Source organism: Pan paniscus, chromosome 7 (assembly GCF_029289425.2).
Source record: "Pan paniscus chromosome 7, NHGRI_mPanPan1-v2.0_pri, whole genome shotgun sequence".
Taxonomy (NCBI): domain Eukaryota; kingdom Metazoa; phylum Chordata; class Mammalia; order Primates; family Hominidae; genus Pan; species Pan paniscus.
In genome coordinates this window covers 20,266,734-20,294,089 of record NC_073256.2, presented here as the reverse complement: position 1 = coordinate 20,294,089, position 27,356 = coordinate 20,266,734, and positions in this window count along the sequence as shown.

Genomic DNA, 27,356 nt, shown 5'->3' with positions numbered 1-27,356 from the left:
GATATTTTTCCAACTCTATTTGTATTTTTGCTTTTACATGAGAAAAGTAAATTCTATGAGGACACTTAATTTATGAGAATCTTACTTTTGAATATTATGTAAGGTAGGTAGGTACTCTTATTTGCAACTTAGAGCTTTTATCCCAACATGATTAATGTAGCATTTCAGATTTTAGTTTACATAGTTGTATGTGTATACATGTATACGTGTATATGTATGCGTATACATGTATGTGTGTACATGTGTTTATATACATATAGACACAGGTAAGTCTTATGTCAAGGTTTGTGCACACATGGATCACATATTGCACTGTCTGTTCTATTCCGTTTGACCATTTGTTTTGCTTAGGGTCATTACAACAATATTTCTTACCGCCACACGCTTGTAATGTGGCTTCCTCTGGCAGAACAACTTTATTCTCATCACTCTTGTTTGTCAAAATCACAATAGCTATCTGTGGACTTTCAACATTTAAAAAATGATTAAACCTTCAAAAACTCTAGTGGAAATTTTGATCCAAATTACATTGTAATGATAGAGTAGTGTGAAGAGCTTTGAGATAGACATCTTTCTTTTATTAAGTGTTCCTATCCATAAAATTTGAACATCGCTCCATTTAAATATTTTCTTTCTCCTTTAATTTTAATTTTCAATGTAAAAGTCTTATATTTTTCTAGGCCAGTTAGCTTCTAGATATATTATTCATATGTATGTGTGATATTTTGCCTTGCAATATATTTTCTGGTATAAATAACCACTATTAAGTTTTGTAAGCTCATCATATATTCATGAGATTTGATAAATTTCCTTACTGATTTATGGAGACTGCTTCTTAATTCTGTTAAATTTTCACTGTAGCTGATCATATCATTTGCAAATCAAATTATTCTTCTTCCTCATACCTCTTGTTTTCATTTTATCATATGGCCGGGGCCTTCAATTATATATTAAAAAGTAACATTGATTGTAAGCACACTTCAATTTTGTTTATAAAAGATATGAGTTATTCTAAACTGTTTATGTAAGTTTAAAAAAATATTTTTATATGCAGCCTCTGTCAAGTAATCCATATTTTCTGTGCTTTAATAATAAAATATTGAATTTAAACACATTTTACTGTATCAATTGAGATAATCTTGTGATTTATAAATTCATTAGTATTTTGAATTTCATCAACAGATTTGCTGATATTAAAGCATTCTTGCATTTTTAAATATACTTGACTATTTCATCATTCAGAGTCAAATAAAAATAGTCCAAATATAATATCAGCTATTTAAAATGTAAAAGTAAGGTGGGCCTATGATTTTCTTCTTATTTTCTTTTAAACATCAATTTGATGCTACCTAAGGTGTAAAAGAAATAGCATAAACTACACAACAAATTGTTACTTTTTTTTTGTAATAAAGGGTTGAAATGTTCTTTGTAAATTTGAAAGCGGTAACCCTCAAGAAGACAGTGTATTTGTATAAAATGAAGATTTTTTAGCATTTTAATTGCTTTGCATTTTTTCTATTAATATACATTCAAACACATTGATAGATACTTATTTTTATTACTTTGGGCATGTCTATTTTCTTTGGCATTCTGAAATTTTTAAAGTTTTATATTTTGCTTTGTATATTCTGTTTTCTTCTTGAATAGTCTTTCCAGATTTTTTTCTCCTATTAATCTACTGTTTAAAATTCTTATTTTTAACTTTGTCTACTGTGTTACTACTTTTGTTCATAATTATGTCCTTTATTTCACAGTTTTCTTCTTTAATTTTTATTACAACTTTGCTTCATTCTTTCGGTTGATTATATAATTCCTATTCTAGTTTTTGGTGAATAATTTGTCCATTCTTTTTTTTTTATTCAATTTTTCTGACAAATTTATTTCAAGTTATAGATTTCCTGTTAAAAGCTGCTTTAGTATCACATTTTTGTGCACTTTTACTGTATCCTAGTTTTAGATATTTTATAATTTTTTACATATTTTTTCTTGAATCCTAGGGTTATACAGTAGCGTCTAAGTTGGTTTCTAAACATATGACTTTTTACAAAATCTCTCTTGCTAGTGACATTAAAAGTGAGAGATCATGTTCCATATAACGGCGATTCTTTAGAATTAGAGATGTTCTTTGCTGCTCAATACAGCATTATATTTCTCAATGTTTCTCATACAGTCAAAAATAATAGTATTATCTGTTGGGTTTTAAATTATTTTACCAGACACGGTGGCTCACGCTTGTAATCCCAACACTTTGGGAGGCCGAGGCGGGCGGATCGTCTGAGGTCAGGAGTTCAAGAGCAGCCTGACCAAAATGGCGAAACCCCATCTCTAATAAAAATGCAAAAGTTAATCTGGCACAGTGGCAGGAAACTGTAATCCCAGCTACTCAGGAAGCCGAGGCAGGAAAATTGCTCGAACCTGGCTGAGATTGTGCCATTGCCCTCCAGCCTGGGCGACAGAGCATGACTCAGTCTCAAAAACAAACAAACAAAAAAAATTATTTGCCTGTGTAGACCATATGCATATATGGATATCTATTTACATATCTACACGCATAAATACATGCACATGTATCATATATTATACATGTATAAAATATATACTTTTAATTTCATTGCTCAAATATTTGTATGCATATGTATATATATAATTTGGTCAGTTTGATTTGTCAGTTTTCTAGATAATATTATGCATATATGGATATCTATTTACATATCTACACGCATAAATACATGCACATGTATCATATATTATACATGTATAAAATATATACTTTTAATTTCATTGCTCAAATATTTGTATGCATATGTATATATATAATTTGGTCAGTTTGATTTGTCAGTTTTCTAGATAATATTTTTAAAATCTTTAACTATCATTGCCAATTTATCTATGGTTTAATATCCTGGAAACCAAGGGACTTTTCTGCTCAGCGCTCTACCCAGCTTTCCGTGTTAGTGCTACGGAGTCGTCACCCTTATACTCAGCTCCATAGCAGCCAACATTAGGACTAAGGAAGCCAGCCAGCTCCCCATGCTAAATGATCACCTATTAGGAAACGAAAGCCTTATATATTAAGTATTCAAAGAATATTTTCAAAAATCTTTCTGATTTCTTATGCTTTCCTGATTTCAATATTACTGCCAGTCATTTCATAAAGAACTTTAACATTGTGATCTTTTGTTTTTATGTTTATGAAATGAAAGATCTCTTCAAGTACTATTTTTACATGAAAAACATGGGTATGTTTTCTGAGTACTTATTTACCTAACAATATATTTACATTGTCTTAAAGCAAGACAAACTCTTAAACACACCCACAGATTATTAGAAACTATTTTAGTTTTTCTTCCATTATATCTAAGAAATTCTGCAAGAACTATTATTTGATTTTGTTATTTATATTGATTACTAGAGGGGATGCTGAATTCGTCTGATTTTCTGTCACTTTTAAGTAGCGTTCTGGCTTTGACTCCATATTTTACAGTTATCACTACTTTGTTTTAAATTCTATGTTATTCTGTTATCTGATTTATTCACTTATTTATCCCTCCCACCATCCGACGTTTATTATTTCTTTAATGATTTCCAGGAGTGATATTTTTTTCACAGTCACAAGGCAACAGTTGTTTCTGGTTTCAGTGACAGTCCATGCTATAGTTTCAGATTCCTTAGATCTACAAGCTATAGATGACTTGCTGTGCTTCCATCCAAGGACAAGTGTCTTCTCTCAGCGGGGGTGAAAACATTGCCTACAGAAGGCTTTGCCAGTTTGCCATGAGAATTTCTACTTTTGTACAGTCCTTTCTCTTGCCTTCCTCATCTGCGGTTGCATTTTGAGACTTCCACCACTGCAGTGCATTTACACTTATGGGAGAAACAGCTATGGGAATGGTCCACACAGTTCAAACACTAGCACATGTGCAAAGACGGGATGCTCAATGAGCCTTCTGTCCAGCAAAGAACCTGGATCTCTGTAGGATCAGCGCCTGCCATGGAAGCAGGGAGATGGATGGTTTTTATATTGTGTGTGCTGAGCATGCTTTTTCTTTCATGAGGTAAAGCCTCTGATTTACTTCTTTCTGTTTAGTTTCTGTAAATTTAAGAGAAGATATTCCTTGCACAGTTTTACATTAGCTTGTCAATATTTGTGCTCAGTCCATGTCCACCCTAATAAGAATTACACATGCATTTTACTGGATGGTGAGAGGCACTGACATGTTTAACTCTGAGATATGAAAATATAAATTTAAATCATTTATCTTTCATTTTATGCACCATTTTGTATGCCATTTGCAGAAAAAATTAATCCCAACTTTACATCTCTCTTCAAAACATTTTTTTTTTTTGGTAAATTTACACAGAGCAGCGTTTTCTAAAGTCACTGAATCCTTTGGATAGTGGCCACAATTCTGAATCTTTGTTTTAATGGTCAACCATTGTCAGAGCCAAAGCAAATCAGAGAGCAACCTTAATACTAGAATAGCTGGTGAGGCACAAGAAATAAAACATGTCTGTTCCAAATGAGGAATCAATAGATCTTATGGAGGCAACCCTCTTAAGATGTCTTGTCAATATTTAATGGCAAAGCACTAGTTTTCCTGGCCTTCTCAACTTCTCTTCAAAGGCTGTAAGACGCAGCTGGCATACTTTGAACTTTTTATCCCACTCACCTATCTCCACTGGGTTTGCTGTCTGGTCCTCAGTTTTCTGTCCCCCAAATAATGTCGTGCTTTGTAGTATATGCTGATGAAATCCTTAAAAACAAGAGATTAGAAGATTCAACCGAGAAAAGTAAATGCAAGACATCTTAGAGGAAGGGTCAGTTTTCCTTTGCATAAAATAGCAGTTCTGATCTATTCATCACATTCTATCACACTTTTTTTTTTAATCAGAAGGAAGAGAATGCTACATTTTTACAAAATTGTTGCCAGTTGTTCTCTCTTGGCAGACAATTTTAAAATTTATTTTAATTTCAATTTTTATAGATTTAGTGGGTACAAGTGCAGTTTTGCTACATGGATATATTGTGCAGCGCTGAAGTCTGGGGTTTTCGTTTGACCGTCACTGACATCGTGTACATTGCACCCAATAGTTAATTTCTCATTCCTCACCCTCCTCCCACCCTCCCACCTTTCCAAGTCTCCAATGTCCATTTTTTCCATGGTGTGTACATGTGGACACATGATTTAGCTTCCACGTATAAGTGAGAACATGCAGTGTTTGAATTTCTGTTTCTGAGTTATTTCACTGAAGATAATGGCCTCCAGTTACATCCTGGTTGCTGAAAGAGACATGATTTCATTTTTTATCGTTGAGTTGTATTCCATGGTATATCTATATTCCATTTTCTTTAGCTAATTATTTGCAGATATTCTAACTCCATGAATACCCAGGTGATGACTGAATGTCATAATATCATGCACTTCACAGGAGGAGGCAACACTTATTTATTTCAGTGTTCCAGGCAGGGAAGACAAAACCCCAGGAGGAGGAATACATTTGATTTCAGAGTGAACTTTAACAAATGCTTTAAAAACTCATTCTAAAACCACTAGAACCAACTGGAATTTCATCAGGGAAGCACCAGAAACAACTCGTGGGGCTGAATTTCTGCTGTTTGGAGAGTCACTGTGACTTTTTCAAAACATTTTGAAAAAAAAATTCGAGAAGATAGTGAGGAAGAGCACAGAGTGGTGTTTCGAATTTTACCATCTGGAAAAACACATGCCTTTGCCTTTAGTGAATCTTTAAATAAGAATGAATTTAGAACCTCCTTTTTTATATTTAACTTCAGACTTCATAAAAGCTTTATTTAAAATCCAAATCTCAGCAGAGATTAATGTTGACAGATGCATAACTTTCTAAAACAAAGATTCACAAATGTTTCCTGTTGTAGCTCCAATGCACAGGTGACTGGTTATTCTGAATAAAAATGCACCAATAATAATGAATGAATATTACTGTGCATTCTTAGTGATACTACACTGTGTAGCAGAAAAGGAATGAAGAGAAATAGGACGTTTTTTCCTTTATTTATTTTTATGTCAAATGTTGGGAGAAAAATCTTAATATGATTTTATTGTTTAGGGCTATTTTTAAAATGGCATTTGCAAGACTGTAATTGGACTGAAAATGTGATATACATTTCATGGCTATGAGGATTTAGGATTGCTTTATGAGTATGTGCATTGAAACCTTTTGTTTTTCTTGCAGTTCTGCAGCGGATTTAGAGTATCTTTTAACCAATGCAGTATTGCCACTCCCTTTGTTCTGTTTGTTTGTCCTCAGCAATTTTTTTGTCCCCACCCATCTTTTTTTGGTTTCTACTCTAAGATCTGTAACAAATCACATTGTCCTTATTTTATAAACGAGGCTACTGAGGTAAAGGCGAAGGTTGAGCTGATGATGTGTAATGCCATTTCTAATTTTAATATTCTATGAGTCTAGTATGTCATATTTCTTAATTTTAAAAGAAACCATGTAGTGCTGTGTACATGTGCATTTTACATACAGATTTTTAAAAAACTGGCATACAACCGCATTATGAGTTAACAGATTTCATACTTATAAAATATAAATAAAATAACAAATGCATTAAAGAGAGCTACTATCGTGTTTCTACGAAAGGCCCTGATAATACATTGTGTACAGTGACATTTAGCAATCTTTTGAATGACTGAGCTCGAGTTCCTGACAAATGCCATCCACAGGTAAAAACGGGAAGTGGACAGGATGGTAGAAGGGCCACTGAGGAGTCATCAGGGAGCTGCATTCTTTGGAAGCCTCGAAAAGAGCTCTGTGAGGTTATCATTCTGGGACTTGATTATCCCCCACTGTAAAAAAAAAAGGGAATTGAATGAAATGGTTTCTGAGGATGCTTCTCACTCTAGATTTCTGAGCTTCTATTTAATATTCACTGATTCCAGAGTTCCACAGGTACAGAGAATGAGTCGCTATGTAGCAATGTCTTCAAGGTGCTATTTGTAGAACCAAGTGTAACCAAAATTTAATTTGTATATACGCAAGGGAAAGCAAATGAAGCGGAAAACATTGGCCTAAATACCAAGGTTAGATAAAAATGAAGTATAAACCTAGCTTTTACTCTGTAAGATACATTAGCTTGACTATCTTTCATTCTTACACTTGTAGTAATGCTACTTGATGTTAATAATAAAAAGAGAACTTAACAGGTATTAGTTCAGCTGAGTGTCATAGTTTTGTTACACTGAGCACTAAAGAATTCAGACAGAAAAATGAATGAAGACAGCAATGGCTATTATTTCTAGAAAGAAGAGCTATATACTCAACGTATGCATTTATTTAAGTAGAGTATAACTCTAAGAGAATGAGTAAGCGTAACTACCAGCCTAATACTTATCATACTGCAGTCAAAAGGACTAAGTCTAGCAAAGCATAAAATAAATTCAAGACTGTTAATTTCACTAAGAAGTCTTGCAAGCCAAGACTGATGGTACTGACTCCAGCTAGGAGATTATCACAACGATCCCTAATAGTGATAAGTGATTAGATGGTGAACTGAGATTCTGATAATAAAGATATAAGAGCTAGCATGTACTGAGTGTTTATGTGCTAGATACTTCTCTATGTACTACGCACATACTAGTCAACTTAAGTTTCAAAAAACTGTGATTAATTCTCTCTAAACTCAGCAGCAAAATAAAGATATTGTGTCTAGCTCCTTCATCATTACCGTATTCTGCCTTTCTTTTTCTTTCTTTTTTTTAAATTTTTTATGAGACAGAGTCTCACTCTGTCTTCCAGACTAGAGTGCAGTGGAGCAATCTCAGCTTACTGCAACATCTGCCTCCTAAATTCAAGCAACTCTCCTGCCTCAGCCTCCTAAGTAGCTAGGATTACAGGCACTTGCCAACATGCCCAGATAATTTCTTTGCATTTTTAGTAGAGACAGGGTTTCACCATGCTGGGAAGGCTGATCTCAAATTCCTGGCCTCATGATCCGCCCGCCTCGGCCTCCCAAAGTGCTGGGATTACATTCGTGAGCCACTGCTCCCAGTCGTGTTCTGCCTTTTCACGAGGGTTCAAGAGGGGACACAGCTGATAAATGATTAGGAGCTAGAAACAGGAAACAGGGAGCCTTGGTGGTCCACATGCATCATCACATTTGGTGGTCTATAGGGCCACAGTGAGCAAAGTATGAAACCTCTCTTTCAAAAGCGTTCTTCGTAATGCACACACACACACGAACACAAACACATCTGCATTAGACTTTCTTAATGTCAAGGTGATTTTATAAGCACCTTACTATTACATCAACAACTCTTCTAAAGTGTTTATTAATCATGTGTTTTTCAGAAATTGAGTATCTGAGGTCTAAGGTTAATCACCTGAAGTCAAACAGATTTAAACCTGCTTTCCAGTCCCAAATCCACATTTTTTCCCATGACATGAAAGACAAACAAGAATTCAGAAAGAAGGGAAATGAAGTTGCACCTGTCACAATGCACCAGAGAGATTTTCCTCATTCTTTTTAGCAAGTTCATAGCTCCCATCCATGTACATTCTGGTCTCATGTAGGTTTTCATACTAGGGATTGCATTGATCTTCCTGAACCTTAATTTTTATTAGCTAATCAGTGGAGTTCAAAGATGGGCATTTAAAAACCATCCTGGAGTGCTCTGGAAATGCAGGCGGCATAACTTACTTGTCATCTGATTATTGTGAAAATAAGTTCATACCTCCTACTACTGAAAGTGGATGATACTCCCCAGAGTTCTTTATGCAAATATAGAATTCAAGATTAGAAGTTTGATTGATCCTCTTTGTTTGCCTCTAAAAACAGTAAGATGAAACAATCTCAGTCAATCCATTAGACTTCAACAACTGGCTCAAAATGTCCTATAGTGTAGGTGAGTGGAAAAGAAGTCTGAAAAAAACAAAGAAATGGAATAAATGCATTAAATTTGTTTTATGTATGAGAAAGAACTATTTGAGTCAGTCATCATAAAGAAGTATGCTTTTAGAACTTAAAAAATTCAAGACCCATGGACCACCTAAATAATTGAATCTGGCTTTACTTTTGATTCAGAAAGTTCTCTTCAACTGCAACAATTGGACGTCTCTTTGAGTCTATAGTAATTAATTAAAAATAAAAATGGAGAGTTAGCTCCTTTATTGCTTTCTACATTTTTCTCCTTAATACAATGGTGTCCCAAGTCTCTGAGGACCCCAGCAGAGTTCACTAGATCTGAGAAGTGAAACGCATCTGTTCAAATCTGAATGGAGTGCAGGGGACAAGCGATGTCAGAGCACTAAGGGCATCTCTGGGTAAGTTTTTGTTTTGTTTTGCTTTTTTGTGTTGTGTTGTGTTGTTTTGTTTTGTTTTTTGAGCTACAGTCTCACTCTGTGCCCAGGCTGGAGTGCAGTGGCGCAATCTCCACTCACTGCATCCTTCACCTCCCAGGTTCAAGTGATTCTCCTACCTCAGCCTCCTGAGCAGCAGGGACTACGGGTGCATGCCACCACCCCCAGCTAATTTTTGTATTTTTAGTAGAGATGGGGTTTCACCATGTTGGCTGGGCTGTCTCGAACTCCTGACCTCAAGTGATCTGCCCACTTCGGCCTCCCTCAGGGCAGGTTTTGTTGGCACACATACTTAACATGATAAATCATGGTGGAGACAGCAGAACGTGGGCTCCAGAATTTAATCATAAGATTTAAGGGCAATTTTGGATAGTTTGATATGACGTAAGTTGTTAGGTAAATGCAGCCAGCTTTAACATGAAGTATCAGAGGGCACTTGAAGTAAAGTAGGTGTCAGAAGCAGCTTGATTAGGGCTATGTGCAATCCACATGAGGTGTGAATAGTGCATCGGGATTTAAAGTGGAGAAGAACACAAGCTTATCTGCTTGTTTTTCTCTCAATAGTTTTTCACCAGGATGTAACTGACTGCATTGGTTTGCAGTGCACTCCTGTAGTGGCAGTGGCTGTGGGTGTGAGGGGGGAAGAGCGAGTTTCGTTTCCATCCTTGTTGATCTTTGCCAAAATCACATTGCAGAATTTAATGGTTGGGTCTAGTATATACATTTACATTTTGCCCCACTGGCTAAGTATGAATGTGAACCATAATGAAGAAGTTGTGTTGCATGCCAGCCATGAACCAGAGTTACTAGCAACCTTACACCCTTTCTTTACATTGGGATGATTACCAGATGAGGAATGCAAAGCTAAACTTCATATCTTATTATCCATATGAACAACACTAATAGGAAAAATAAACGTTTTGTTTTACAGTTAATGTTATGAGAACATTGAATGCTTTCATATTTATTCAAAAATCTCACCCTTTATATTTAGTATATTGACCATATTGGAAAAATTAGTATCAGAAAATATATAGTATTTCTATGTCTTATTTCTGTTTTATTTCTGGTGAAAATATTTTATATGTATGTATATATATAAAATATATGTAGATATGTATAGATCTACATTTTATCTATACATATTTAGAATTATCCAGCCAGACTCAGTTTAGATAATCCCAATTTTGCTGGCAACATCTAAAGCATCCTAATCAGGATCCAGTTCAACATATGCCTTCTTCTCTCCATCACACCTGATCAGGGTGTTGACCTTGGCCACCTCCATGTAATAAAGCTTCTTCACAGTCGGTTTGATCTGGTGCTTATTGGATTGACCATCCACAATAAACGGAAGAGTGCAAGTGTGTTATCATCTTGTATCTTCTTCATGACAGACTCAGTGGTCAGTAGGAACCTGAGGATAGCATGGTGGTCAAGCTTGTTTCTCCTGGGGGGTGCTCTTCCAAGGACATTTGGGCTGCCTCTGGAATCATGCTGTCTTGGACCACAGGAATGTGGGTTATGTGTGCATTTTCTTTTGTGTGTGCGTGTGACTGTGGACACATTTCAGCACTGCCTTCTTGGCCTTCAAAGCATTAGGAGGGGCAGGAACATCTCTTTTTACCTTCAGTACCATCTTGTGAAAAGGGTCTATATCTTATTTCTTTATTCATCTAAATCACTTACAATGTCCAAGAATTATGTAAGTGGGAATTGAAATTTTCCTATGTATTTACAATGTATGCTTTCACCAGGCACGCTGGCTCATACCTGTAATCCCAGCACTTTGGGAGGCCGAGGTGGGTGGATCACCTGAAGTCAGGAGTTCAAGACTAGCCTAGCCAACATGGCCAAATCCCGTCTCTACTAAAAATTAAAAAAAAAAAATTAACTGGGTGTGGTAGCAGGTGCCTGTAATCTGAGCTACTCAGGGGGCTGAGGAAGGAGAATGACTTGAACCCAGGAGGCAGAGGTTGAAGTGATCCAAGATGCTGCCATTGCACTTCAGCCTGGGTGACAGAGTGAGATTCCATCTCTCTGTCTCTCTCTCTCTCTCTCTCTGTCTCTCTTTCTCTATATATATATGCTTTCTAAAATTCTTTTTGTAGAAACATCTTTAACATGGTTGCATGCATATTACCCTACACATAGTAGGTGCTCACAAAACTTCTGGTGAATGAAGGAAGGTTAAATGAATGAATATATGCTAAATAACCCCTTGATTTTTCAATATGTAATAAGCAAGAGTGAGGATGAGAATGTTACGGGATTTTTTAACAGGACATTTCCAAAACTGTGTTCACTACAGTTTCTTAAATATTTTGCAGCCTGGATTCTGTCATCTTTTATGAAATGCTGGAACTTAATATTTCAGTGCTTATGACCAGACATTGTTGCTTAGCCTCCCACCGTGCGCCCAAAGTGCTATTCTACTCTGATCCCCTAACCTGATGGACAGTGTAACAGGAGGTGGGTAGGGACAACAAATAAGAATAGCAAAGTTCACAAGGGCGGACTTTAAATTAGACTTAATCTCTCTCTCTTTTTCCTCTTTGTCTTTTGTCTCTTTCTCTTTCAGGAATTCAGAAGTTGAGAGTTTAATGTCACAGACATGAGTAAACAGGGGTTTACTCTGTTGTTCCTGAGTCACCAAGCAGCCACACTCTCCAACACCACAAACTTTCTTCTAATACCCAAAGTTTCCCACAGGCAATTGATCAATCAACATTTCAGTTCAGAGAAGCTAAGATTATTGCATTATCCACAATAGGGTTTTATGTAATTCATAAAGCCCAATGAAATGATAGTCAAACTATTAGATATTCCATAAAGGCAGATGCTCAGTTGTAGTTTCAGATGCTGGACGCGTGCAGAATGGCTTTGGAAAGGAGCTTCCTCTTCATGAAAGAGAAGACAATCCAAAGGATCATAAATGCTTCCTGGCTTAGTTTATTCTTTCCCACTGTGTTGATATCAGATGTGGTCCGTCCAGATGCATGAATAGATACCTTTAGACCTCCATGGGGATCCGCCAAGTAGACATGTTTAACAAGACAGTAATATGAGACTGAAGTTCCTAGGAGAGTTCAAGACTAAAAACAAAAATACATGAATGCTTAGATTTCATAGAACAAAGTGTGTTTACCCTGTGAGTAAATGGAGAAGAGAACAGAAGCCCCACATCTAAATCTTGGGTATCCCAACATGTAATGGTTGGTGAAGATTTCTGTTAGTAGGCTGAGAAGGAGTGGAGAGTGGGAAAGGAAAAAAATTATACATTTTTAATATTGTATTCTGCAGGCCAAAAATAAAGCGTTTCAAAAAGGAGGGAGAATGAACTGTGTGAAGGACACTTAAAAGGTTACCATGAAGAAATGAGAATTGTCCTTTACCTCTGGCAACGTGGAGAGTGCTGACAACCTGGTGAGGGGTAGGTGAGAAATGAGAGTCCCACAGGTGTAAATACAAGAGAGAAGAGGTGGGGATAAGTGGACACTCGGGCCATGAGTATAGACACTATTTTGCAGATTTTTTTTTTAATGGAGAGCAAAGAAATTGAGTGAGGAACAGAGAAACACATAGAGCCCAAGAACAGCTTTTACAACTAACTTAAATATTTGGTAAGATAGGGTATATGACTGCACATGAGTTTGTCAATGGAAATAACCTACTAAGGAGAGAGGAATAACAATAAGAGATAAGAATAAAAAAATGCTGAATGAATGAAATGAGTAGGCAAGAAAGAATTTAATCCAGTACATAGAGGGAAGTATTCACATTTGATAAGATTTATAGTTATAGACCTGACACTGAATGATTGAGATGATTTACATAAGTGAATTTCCCCAAGATGTGAAATGTTATTTGCAGTGATTATTTATAGTGTTTTGCAGTTAAATCCTTCAAAAAGTGATTATGTATCCTATTGTCTAATTTATTTTTGCTCTTAAATGGTTCAGGATCCCTAATGTGAACATAATATATCGCAGATCATGCAGACAGTAGACATGCATTATTTTTCTCTTTTAATTATCTTTGTAATAACTGTAGCCATTATTTTAACCTGAAAGATACTAAAAATTTTTACATTATAGGGAATGCATGAATTGGGGTAGTCAGGAATTGAAGCTACACAGTAATTAAAAGAGAAAACTTTTAACATAAAAATTATTAACTATATACAGGGGATTAAATACTGAGAAAAGATAGGACAGAACACTAAAAAAAAAGCCTTAGGACTCAGAGGAATATCCAAGTATGAAACAAACTTGGAAGGCACTTCCCGCCATGCTGGGACTCATGTCTCACTGGGGAAGGTGTATTTGAAGACCACAGATTGCAGGAAGCTCACTGGATTTCCCAAGACTTCCCCAAGCATCCCTCCCTGGGTTCCCCTTAAGCTGACCTGAGCTGGCAGGCAGGCCTGATAAGCTGGAAGCCTTCTCTTGGAGTACAGGTGGACTGCGGCTGGTTATATCAAACCAATGGGCTAGAGGGGCAAGGAGGAAACCCTATGCCAAGATATAGGTTGGCTGAGATGGGCAAGCAGACAGAACTCACATCTTCAGAGGAAGTCACAACTCTGGGAAAGAACTGGCAAGTTGAAAAGTGAGTATCACTGGCTGCGCCTTGGTGGAAGCCACACAAATGTACCTGGGGAGCTTAGTGAAGTGTCCTTCACCTGCAGCGTCCTCCAGGGCTTGCCACTGGCAAAGGAGACACAAGCAGGACACAAAAGGGGAGATGTGAGACTGAGAGGTTGTCAGTCCCCTGACAACTGGTGCAGACACTATTTTAATTGATTTTAAGTTTCCTTCTTGTAGTTGAAGCTGTCTTAACATCCTGTGGGGGCACCATAGATTATCAGTCCGAACTTGAATTTTTCAGGTCAAATAAAATTTTTACACTGGGCATGGTGTCTCACACCTGTAATCCCAACACTTTGGGAGGCCGAGGTGGGTGAGTTAGCTGAGGTCAGGAGTTTGAGACCAGCCTGGCCAACATGGCAAAACCCCATCTCTACTAAAAATACAAAATGAGCCGAGGATGGTGCTATGTGCCTGTAATCCCAGCTATTTGGGAGGCTGAGGTAGGAGAATTGCTTGAACCCGGGAGGTGGAGGCTACAGTGAGCTGAGATCGCACCACTGCACTCCAGCCTGGGTGAGACAGAGCGAGACTCTATGTCAAATAATAATAATAATAATAATAAATTTTAAGTTTTACATTTTTAAGAAAGGGGACGAAACAAAACGGTGATATTTAACAGGCATAAACAGTCATCTAAGTCACAGTCTACCATATCAAGGTACCTTAAATTATTTCGGAGAGATTTCAGTAACTAGAACAGTGGTTCCCAACCATTTTGGCATCAGGGACTGGTTTCGTAGAAGACAATTTTTCCACGGACCAGGGAGTGAGAGGGTTTCAGGATGATTCCAGTGCATTACATTTATTGTGCACTTTATTTCTATTATTATTACATTGTAATAAATAATGAAATAATTATACAACTCACCGTGATGTCGAATTGATGGGAACCCTGAGCTTGTTTTCCTGCAACTAAATGGTCCTATCTGGGGTTGATGGGGGAGAGTGACAGTCAGGCCTTCAATTCTCATAGCAATGCACAACCTAGATCCCTCGCATGCACAGTTCACAGTAGGGTTTGTGCTTCTATGAGTGAGAATGTAATGCTGCCACTGATCTGACAGGAGGCTGACATCAGGTGGTAATGTGAGCAATGGGGAGTGGCTGTAAATACAGACGAAGTTTTGCTCATTTCCTTGCCACTCACCTCCTGCCATGGACCCATAGTCCACGTTCTGGGAGTTGGGTATCTCTGAACTAGAGCATTGTACTGTACTTCTCTAGAAAATGAATTTTTATAACGATTCACTAAATTCACTAAATTTAAGCAGCTTCTCTGTCTAAACAAGTAATATGAACCACCTCCTTGGGAAGAGAATATATGAGATATATGTTATCTATTTCCTCATGGACAAATTATTCTGAAATTAAAGTGACCACAGAAGCAATTACATAAAATGGTATGCTTTGAACCATATCATCTTCAGTCATAATTCTATGATATTCAAGTGTCTCTGCTTAATATATTTAGCTATAATTTATGGAGCAGGCTCCTGGGATACTATAGTCATTATGTAACACATTTTTTTTTTTTACTTTCTTAGAATATGCTTTTCCATGAAACTTAAATGCATAAAAATGAAGACTACTCTAATTTGCCAGTAGCACATTCTACCATATTGGGAAAGGAAAAGTTAGTAAGCCTGGGATATTTTCTATTCATTTACTTGGGTGAACTGTGGAAAACAAGAAAAGTAAACTCATCAGAACCCCTTACCATGATATACTAATGACATAGCTACAAGGAAGTACACTAACACCTTTTCTAAGAGCAAAGTACATATTTATAGAATGCTTGTAGAAAGATGTTCTTGATCTATCTAGGGTTGTGTATGGGAGGCAAACCTAAAATTTATAAATTTATGGGACATGGTTTCATTGAAAATTTCATATAGACTCCAGAGCATAAAAGGGAGAATTTGGAAGACTGAAACAGCTTCTTTTTGTTTGATCCTGATCACACTGATCACTTAGAAATGTTACGTGTTGGATCTGGCCAAAAGCATATCTCACACCAAATATATGATGTGTGGTAAGCAATTCATGGTTATCAAAGGCAGTGATGATTGGTTGGCATTGTTTACTAAATGACACCAATATATCTGAACTATTTGTGGAAACTTGCACTACTTCCAGACATCACTTCAATCCTTAAAACAGAGTAGGCTTAGTTAGCTATCTATAGTTACAAAATGGTGAATAAACAGCATTCAAAGCAATTTGCAACATAGCTTATGTGTAAGTAGAAAAAGAAAGCAAGTCTAGATTCATTTGGCTACAATAAAAATTGTTTTCAATGTAGTTGTTATTTTGTTGGTCATGAGTTTCTTCCCAGTATTGAAATATTTTTCCCAGTTTTTCTTTCAGTATTTCTTCTGGAAAATCGGAATGTTTATGAAGCTGTCAAATACAAATGAGACAACCACACCTCAAGACTTTTGTCTTTTATAAAAAGACATATGATGATTTCCAGTTCATCATCATTCTCAGCAAACTATCGCAAGGACAAAAAACCAAACACTGCATGTTCTCACTCATAGGTGGGAATTGAACAATGAGAACACATGGACACAGGAAGGGGAACATCACACTCCGGGGACTGTTGTGGGGTGTGGGGAGCGGGGAGGGATAGCATTAGGAGATAAACCTAATGTAAATGACAAGTTAATGGGTGCAGCACACCAACATGGCACATGTATACATATGCAACAAACCTGCACGTTGTGCACATGTACCCTAAAACTTAAAGTATAATAATAATAAAATTTTAAAAAAAGACATATGAAATGAAGTAAGGAATGGCTGTCCCAAAATACTCTCCTCACCTCTTGTGGTCTCAGTGCACCAACCCATACCCATACTGGTAAAGCAAGCTATTGTTACATATTTATTCAACGTTACAATTTGTCATATGACCTTAAAACTATTTGTGTCTTGAATTTTCATTGACTTTGATTTTAACATAAAGACATAGTTCTTTAAAAGGTTAATTATTCCTCTGTTCTGGTATCCCTTTCCAATTTCCATTTTGTTGAATCCATTTAGTTGTTTTTTTAATTCCTAATGAAAATGCTTTTTTAAGAAAATTACAACATTATTAGGCAACACTGAAATAAGATATTATTTATCCTCTTCACCAAACCAGCAGACATTTCACCATTAAGTAATTAAATTGAAAGTCATCGATATAGTTTCTGAACAAAAATATCTCAGTAACTGTCATAACTTGACTAATGATCTCTGTTTATCTGGGCTATTGTGTTTTAAATTAAGGTCTTACCTTTAATAAAAGCATCCAAACTTTTTAAAACTCTTTTATTCATTATTATATTCATTGATTTACTTAAAAATTTCTGTATAGAGAACACATTTAAGGTATATTTATTTGAAAGGTCCTGCTAATTGACTATTTATTTACAAAATAAGCCAGAATGACTTAGAAGGCTACATAATATTAAAATGAGGCATAAAGAATACTAAATATCTTTTTCCCACAAACATTAAATTTGGGCAAATTTATGATTAATAAGAGTAGCTTTTTAAATAATTATTCCCAGTAAAATATAAAATATATAGTATTTTCATGTCTGATACTCTGAAAGTTTTATTCCATTCCTTTCCTCTTAATGATTAAATAGCACATATTAATTTCTGATATGCTGCATTTTTCTCCAGTTTTACATTTGCTCTTTTCCTTACCGCCTGCAGCTGACCTCTAAGGGGTTCAACATGTTCGAATGTGACAGAACAAAATCTTTGATGCGTTAATGTCTATGAGGATGTCAACACCACAGGCTGAGTTCAGCTATTCTACCTGCTGCATGCTGATGACCTTAATAATTCCTGTTTTTTTTTTTTTTTTTTTTTTTTTTTTGAGACGGAGTCTCGCTCTGTCGCCCAGGCTGGAGTGCAGTGACATGATCTCGGTTCACTGCAAGCTCCGCCCGGGTTCACGCCATTCTCCTGCCTCAGTCTCCCGAGTAGCTGGGACTACAGGCTCCCGCCACCACGCCTGGCTAATTTTTTGTATTTTTTAGTAGAGACGGGGTTTCACCATGTTAGCCAGGATGGTCTCGATCTCCTGATCTCGTGATCCGCCCGTCTCGGTCTCCCAAAGTTCTGGGATTACAGGCGTGAGCCACCGCGCCTGGCCAGTAATTCCTCTTTTCAAGCTTTCTTTTATTTTAAATTGACAAATAATAATTGTATATATTTATGAGGTACACTGTGATGTTTCAGTACACATACACATACATCATAAAATGATCAAATCAGGGTAATTAACATTTCCACCACCTCACATGTTTCTTATGTCTTTGTTGTGAGAACACCTGAAATCCACTCTTTTTGCTATTTTAACATATACAAGACACAAACGGTAGTCATCATGCCATGCAACAGGTCACCAGGACCTGTTCCTCCTTTCTCACTGATTCTCTGTACCCTTTGACTAGTATCTCCCTTTTCCCCCCGCAATTCTCTTCCCCTCTCCTCCTGCCTATAATAGCCACCATTCTACTCTCTACTTCCACGAACTTGACTTTTTTAGATTTCACGCAGAAGTGATATTGTGTGGTATATGTCTTTCTATGCCTGGCTTATTTTACTTGGCAGAATGTCCTCTAGGTTCAGCCATGCTGCTGCAAATGGCAGAATTTCCTGCTTCTTAAAGGCTAAGCAATATTCCACTGTGTAGTTCTTTCAACAGCCTTTCTTACCACCCGCAGAAACTCGATGGTAAATCTAATTGAATCCATTTTTTTAGATCTTACATTCACAGGAGCAAAATTATTAACATGTAATATTTTATTTTAATATCACCTAAGGCAAAAGTTAGAGATATTTTGAAAGAGATAAACTCTAGAGGCTTATTTAATTTGAAATTAATAATAATAATAATCACTTTATTAATTTACCTATTTTTATTTAAGCAACAACAATTTACTTAGGTCTTACTATGGGCTACGCATAGTATTAAAAATGTTGATATAATGATGAACAAAGACATTATTATTGCCATCTTGAAACTGAGTTATCAGAAGAAAAGGTGGCCATTAATCAGATTGTGGAAACATCCAAAAAAAAAAAAAAAGTTGTAGTTTTACTACAACTTTGCCACTTTGGGTGAAGGAATGATGTATGTGAATAACAGTGTTATATAGAGGGATTTGATCTAATCCAGGAATTTAATAAGGTTCCTTCAAAGTTACTATGATTAAGAATTTTACTAGGGAGAGAAAATTACTCATTTCAATGCTTTAAAACAGAAGAGTATGTGACCTCTTTTCAGAACAGAAAGCAAGCCACCATGGCTTGTACAGATATAGTGAGAAAACATGGTTTGAGAGAAGAATGGACGAAGCCGGCTTGGCGCGGCGGCTCATGCTTGTAATCCCAGCACTTTGGGAGGCCAAAGCGGGCGGATCAACTGAGGTCAGGAGTTGAACACCAGCCTGGCCAACATGGCGAAACCCTGTCTCTAATAATAACACACAAAAAACTTAAACGGATGTGGTGGCAAACACCTGTAATCCCAGCTACTTGAGAGGCTGAGACAGGAGAATCACTTGAACCTGGGAGACGGAAGATGCAGTGAGCCGAGATCACACCATTGCACTCCAGCCTGGGCCATAAGAGTGAAACTTCATCCAAAAAAAAAAAAAGAAAGAAAGAAGAAGGAAGGAAGGAAGAAAGAGAAAGAAGGAAGGAAGGAAGGAAGGAAGGAAGGAAGGAAGGAAGGAAGGAAAGAAAAGAAAATAAGAGAAAAAAGAAAAAAGAAAAGAAAAGAAAAGAAAAAAGAGAAAAGAAAGAAAGAAAATGGATGTAGCTGGCTGGGCTAGAACACTTAGGGCTTTGTACACCCTGGCATGCATGGATTCACAGCCACACATTAGGAGTTGTATGCTAGTTTTCTACTAGCATACTATATGGATTGAAGGCATAAGTTTGAGAGACATCACTGGGTAGAAGGTGAGCCATCTTGAGATATTTGAATGAAGATGTTAGGATAACAGATTGTTACATGAGTCTGAAGTTGTTAAGAGGGGAGGTTCAGTGAGGGCTGGGATTGCATTTGATTTGCTTTCCTGACATCTAGAATCTTGCCTGGCACATGCCACGCATTCAACATAGAATTAATTAATTAATTAATTAATACTTTCTGAGTATTTTGTATCTAGATGATATAATTCCAGCCATGGGTACTCGGGAGTTTGCCAAGAGAGACGTGGACAGCATTTAGAAGGTGAGTTTGGACAGGCCTTAAAAGGACCCATTACTTAATGACCGACCGACAGGGTAAATTTCAACTGGGAATAGAAGGAGTGGCTAGAGAGTAAGGAAGTAATGGTGGTGATTGCTGCTAGACAGTCATATAGAATAACAACTGGGAGTTGTCCACAGAAGCTTCTTAGGTAGAGAAAATATATAATCTTCAAAGACAGTAAACATAGGAACCAGACTACGAGGACTGGAGTTGAGGGAAAGGTGTGGAACTCAAGAGAATTTACTCCAGGGGAAACGTGGCTATAAAGGAAAGAAGGTAGAAAGATGGTAGCTAAGAGAAGACAGAGAAGATCAAGAGAGTTGAGTTCTTTGAAGAATAATTGGAGACACTTGATCAGCTTTAAAAGCTCATGAGAAAAATAGAACTGAGATGGAGAAGTTGAACATTCAAGAAAAAAAGGATAACTGATCATGTAATTGGCCAGTGTCTGCCTTTTCAACTCTAAAAAATCTACTTAAGTTGTCCAAATATTGCAGAATTTTATAAACAGTTAGAGGCTGACTCAGTTATCAGATCTTTTCTGCAGTTTCCCAGAACTCTTCTGTAACTATTACTATCAAGCAACCTGTAAAAACAAGAGAAATTGTTGATTATTGTTGATTATTTCAGGGATTCTCTTGGTACACTGACATTCTTTGTGGTTTTCAAAATATTCCTCTTATTCTTTGCTGGGAAAAAATAGCTTAGCTGACATAAGAAGCTAGACATGATTTCCCAGAGATTTGGTAGAGTTCCAAATTTTACCATATGTTTGTATATGACTAGCTGGAAAAACAGGCTCTTATTGATCCTGAAGTTCATAAACTTGGTGTCATCAGTTGGATTAGGAGACGTACTATCTTATGTTTATAGTGAGATGGATTTATGGATTTTTCAGGATGAAGAAGAAGGTACCAATGATTCGAGTACTGGTTGTGAGTTGAACATTCCATTTGTTGTAAAAATGAAAACTTTTTTTTTTCTTTTGAGATGCAAAATAATTTTGCAAAAACATGTAATGACTCTGATGCTTCTTCAAGAAATATAGATCCATTAAGAACTAATGGAATAAAAATATTTTTTTCGGAGGCCAAAAATGAGAGAAAAAAGTTTTTATCCCAATAATATCTTGCAAACAAAGCAGAACTGTTTGATTTAGAATATACATGTCTGTGATTGACTCCATTTTTATTTTTTATTTTGAAATAAGGTTAGAATTACAGAGTTATCAAAAGGAATACAGAGTTCACCCATGCCCTCACTTAACTTTGCTAATGGTAAACATCTTACATAGGCATAGAAAAATTATCAAATACTAAGAAATCATCATAGGTACAATTTATTCAGATTTCACCAGTTTTTCCTCTAATCTCCTTTTCCTGTTCCAGGATCCAATTTAGGACCCCACGTTATATTTTTGAGCTTTTGTCATTTCTCTCCCTAAGTCTTCCCCAATCCAGGACATCTTTTCTCTTTGTTTGATTGTCTCTTTCATTCTTTCTGTTTGTTTGCTTGTGTGGAAGGCGGTAGGGCAGCAGGAAGGAGATGTTACATGGCCTGACATTTTGAAGAGTAGTATTGGTCAGTTATTCTGTAGAATGCTCCTTAGTTTGGGTTAACCTGATGGTGACTAATGGTTCAGTTGTGGTTATATGTTTTTGACAAGGCTATTACAGCATGGAGGTACTCTTGTTGGTGTATTATCTCAAGGTGCAAAAGATAAACATGTTTTTATTACTGGTAATAAAATTATTTTCTTGGTTAAGATGGTGCTGCTAGATTTCTCCATTGTAAAATTATTATTTTCCTTTTGCGATTAATAAATATTTTGGAAGAGATACTTTTGATTCTTTAAATACACTGTCTCTGTAGATGTCTATTAGGTCTGCTTGGTGCAGAGCTGAGTTCAATTCCTGGGTATCCTTGTTGAATTTCTGTCTCGTTGATCTGTCCAATATTGACAGTGGGGCGTTAAAGTCTCCCATTATTAATGTGTGGGAGTCTAAGTCTCTTTGTAGGCCACTCAGGACTTGCTTTATGAATCTGGGTGCTCCTGTATTGGATGCATATGTATTTAGGATAGTTAGCTCTTCTTGTTGAATTGATTCCTTTACCATTAGGTAATGGCCTTCTTTGTCTCTTTTGATCTTTGTTGGTTTAAAGTCTGTTTTATCAGAGACTAGCACTGCAACCCCTGCCTTTCTTTGTTTTCCATTTGCTTGGTAGATCTTTCTCCATCCTTTTATTTTGAGCCTATGTGTGTCTCTGCATGTGAGACGGGTTTCCTGAATACAGCACACTGATGGGTCTTGACTCTCTATCCAATTTGCCAGTCTGTGTCTTTTAATTGGAGAATTTAGTCCATTTACATTTAACATTAATATTGTTATGTGTGAATTTGATCCTGTCATTATGATGTTAGCTGGTGATTTTGCTCGTTAGTTCATGCAGTTTCTTCCTAGCCTCTATGGTCTTTACATTTTGGCATGATTTTGCAGCGGCTGGTATCGGTTGTTCCTTTCCATGTTTAGCGCTTCCTTCAGGAGCTCTTTTAGGGCAGGCCTGGTGGTGACAAAATGTCTCAGCATTTGCTTGTCTGTAAATGATTTTATTTCTCCTTCACTTATGAAGCTTAGTTTGGCTGGATATGAAATTCTGGGCTGAAAATTCTTTTCTTTAAGAATGTTGAATATTGGCCCCCACTCTCTTCTGGCTTGTAGAGATTCTGCCTAGAGATCCGATGTTAGTCTAATGGGCTTCCCTTTGTGGGTAACCCGACCTTTCTCTCTGGCTGCCCTTAACATTTTTTCCTTCATTTCAACTTTGGTAAATCTGACAATTATGTGTCTTGGAGTTGCTCTTCTCGAGGAGTATCTTTGTGGCATTCTCTGTATATCCTCTACCCCAAATCAACAGTATATACATTTTTTTCAGCACCACACCACACCAATTCCAAAATTGACCACATACATGGAAGTAAAGCTCTCCTCAGCAAATGTAAAAGAACAGAAATTATAACAAACTATCTCTCAGACCACAGTGCAATCAAACTAGAACTCAGGATTAAGAATCTCACTCAAAACCACTCAAATACATGGAAACTGATGAGCCTGCTCCTGAATGAATACTGGGAACATAACGAAATGAAGGCAGAAATAAAGATGTTCTTTGAAACCAACGAGAACAAAGACACAACATACCACAATCTCTGGGACGCATTGAAAGCAGTGTGTAGAGGGAAATTTATAGCACTAAATGCCCACAAGAGAAAGCAGGAAAGATCCAAAATTGACACCTTAACATCACAATTAAAAGAACTAGAAAAGCAAGAGCAAACACATTCAAAAGCTAGCAGAAGGCAAGAAATAACTAAAATCAGAGCAGAACTGAAGGAAATAGAGACACAAAAAAACCCTTCAAAAAATTAATGAATCCAGGAGCTGGTTTTTTGAAAGGATCAACAAAATTGATACACCGCTAGCAAGACTAATAAAGAAAAAAAGACAGAAGAATCAAATAGACGCAATAAAAAATGTTAAAGAGGATATCACCACCAATCCCACAGAAATACAAACTAGCATCAAAGAATACTACAAACACCTCTACGCAAATAAACTAGAAAATCTACAAGAAATGGATAAATTCCTCAACACATACACTCTCCCAAAACTAAACCAGGAAGAAGTTGAATCTCTGAATAGACCAATAACAGGCTCTGAAATTGTGGAAATAATCAATAGCTTACCAACCAAAAAGAGCCCAGGACCAGATGGATTCATAGCCTAATTCTAACAGAGGTACAAGGAGGAACTGGTACCATTCCTTCTGAAACTATTCCAATCAATAGAAAAAGAAGGAATCCTCCCTAACTCATTTTATGAGGCCAGCATCATCCTGATACCAAAGCCGGGCAGAGACACAGCCAAAAAAGAGAATTTTAGACCAATATCCTTGATGAACATTGATGCAAAAATCCTCAATACAATACTGGCAAACCGAATCCAGGAGCACATCAAAAAGCTTATCCACCATGATCAAGTGGGCTTCATCCCTGGGATGCAAGGCTGGTTCAATATACGCAAATCAATAAATGTAATCCAGCATATAAACAGAACCAAAGACAAAAACCTCATGATTATCTCAATAGAAGCAGAAAAGGCCTCTGACAAAATTCAAAAACATTTCATGCTAAAAACTCTCATTAAATTAGGTATTGATGGGACGTATCTCAAAATAATAAGAGCTATCTATGACAAACCCACAGCCAATATCATACTGAATGGGCAAAAACTGGAAGCATTCCCTTTGAAAACTGGCACAAGACAGGGATGCCCTCTCTCACCACTCCTATTCAACATAGTGTTGGAAGTTCTGGCCAGGGCAGTTACGCAGGAGAAGGAAATAAAGGGTATTCAATTAGGAAAAGAGGAAGTCAAATTGTCCCTGTCTGCAGACGACATGATTGTATATCCAGAAAACCCCATTGTCTCAGCCCAAAATCTCCTTAAGCTAATAAGCAACTTCAGCAAAGACTCAGGATACAAAATCAATGTACAAAAAACACAAGCATTCTTATACACCAATAACAGACAAACAGAGAGCCAAATCATGAGTGAACTCCCATTCACAACTGCTTCAAAGAGAATAAAATACCTAGGAATCCAACTTACAAGGGATGTGAAGGACCTCTTCAAGGAGAACTACAAACCACTGCTCAAGGAAATAAAAGAGGATACAAACAAATGGAAGAACATTCCATGCTCATGGGTAGGAAGAATCAATATCGTGAAAATGGCCATACTGCCCAAGGTAATTTACAGATTCAATGCCATCCCCATCAAGCTACCAATGACTTTCTTCACAGAATTGGAAAAAACTACTTTATAGTTCATATGGAACCAAAAAAGAGCCCTCATCGCCAAGTCAATCCTAAGCCAAAAGAACAAAGCCGGAGGCATCACACTACCTGACTTCAAACTATACTACAAGGCTACAGTAACCAAAACAGCATGGTACTGGTACCAAAATAGAGATATAGATCAATGGAACAGAACAGAGCCCTCAGAAATAAAGCCACATATCTACAACTATCTGATCTTTGACAAACCTGAGAATAACAAGCAATGGGGAAAGGATTCCCTATTTAATAAATGGTGCTGGGAAAACTGGCTAGCCATATGTAGAAAGCTGAAACTGGATCCCTTCCTTACACATTATACAAAAATCAACTCAAGATGGATTAAAGACTTAAACGTTAGACCTAAAACCATAAAAACCCTAGAAGAAAACCTAGGCATTACCATTCAGGACATAGGCATGGGCAAGGACTTCATGTCTAAAACACCAAAAGCAATGGCAACAAAAGCCAAAATTGACAAATGGGATCTAATTAAACTAAAGAGCTTCTGCACAGCAAAAGAAACTACCATCAGAGTGAACAGGCAACCTACAGAATGGGAGAAAATGTTTGCAACCTACTCATCTGACAAAGGGCTAATATCCAGAATCTACAATGAACTCAAACAAATTTACAAGAAAAAAACAAACACCCCATCAAAAAGTGGGTGAAGGACATGAACAGACACCTCTCAAAAGAAGACATTTATGCAGCCAAAAAACACCTGGAAAAATGCTCACCATCACTGGCCATCAGAGAAATGCAAATCAAAACCACAATGAGATACCATCTCACACCAGTTAGAATGGCAATCATTAAAAAGTCAGGAAACGACAGGTGCTGGAGAGGATGTGGAGAAATAGGAACACTTTTACACTGTTGGTGGGACTGTAAACTAGTTCAACCATTGTGGAAGTCAGTGTGGCGATTCCTCAGGGATCTAGAACTAGAAATACCATTTGACCCAGCCATCCCATTACTGGGTATATACCCAAAGGATAATAAATCATGCTGCTATAAAGACACATGCACACATATGTTTATCGCGGCATTATTCACAATAGCAAAGACTTGCAGCCAACCCAAATGTCCAACAATGATACACTGGATTAACAAAATGTGGCACATATACACCATGGAATACTATGCAGCCATAAAAAAATGATGAGTTCACGTCCTTTGTAAGGACATGGATGAAATTGGAAATCATCATTCTCAGCAAACTATCGCAAGAGCAAAAAACCAAACACCACATATTCTCACTCGTAGGTGGGAATTGAACAATGAGAACATATGGACACAGAAAGGGGAACATCACACTCTGGGGACTGTCATGGGGTGGGGAGAGGGGGGAGGGATAGCATTGGGAGGTATTCCTAATGCTAGATCACGAGTTAGTGGGTGCAGCACACCCGCTTGGCACATGTATACATGTGTAACTAACCTGCACATTGTGCACATGTACCCTAAAACTTAAAGTTTAATAATAATAAATTTAAAAAAATAAATACACTGTTTATGTTCAAACATTCACCTAACAATTTTAGCATCCATCAGTGTATTTTGCTTATGACACTTACTACTGTTGTATTCCAATGGTGATTTCTATTTCCCTAATTCCTGAAAAATTTATTCTAGTAATTATTACATTACTTACTTATATCAGAGTTCCATGACAATTAATTTTATTCTATGAATTAGAACCCAATATTTTTGTTACTTAATTTGTTGCTCAAATTAATTTCGGCAATTGGAAGCTCTTTTCAATGGTTTTTGTAATTTATTGAACAGGTTTCTACCTTTTCGTATTTTGAGCAATTTCTTACTTTATGGTACTAGCGAATATTCCAGACACGTCTTTTGTTAAAATGGATTCGTCAGAAACTCATGCTTAATGTTTTTCTGTGACAAGACTTGATGTTTTTCTATGAAAATCTTGAATAAATATTTTAGTATAAATCATGGAATAAGACTTAAATTGCTTTTAAATGTTTTCCTTCTGTAAACTTGTAATAAGTAGAGTATTGGAAACTTACTTTGTCCCGATGATAACTTTAAGACTTCCAAGTCTATGGATGTTACCTATGAAGACAGGCCAGGCAGTAACGCTCCCTTACCATACGTGGTGAAGAGGAAACAAGATAACGTTACTAATCTTCCCAAACTCCAGGGTATCTAAAAATTATTGGGTAACGGAAGA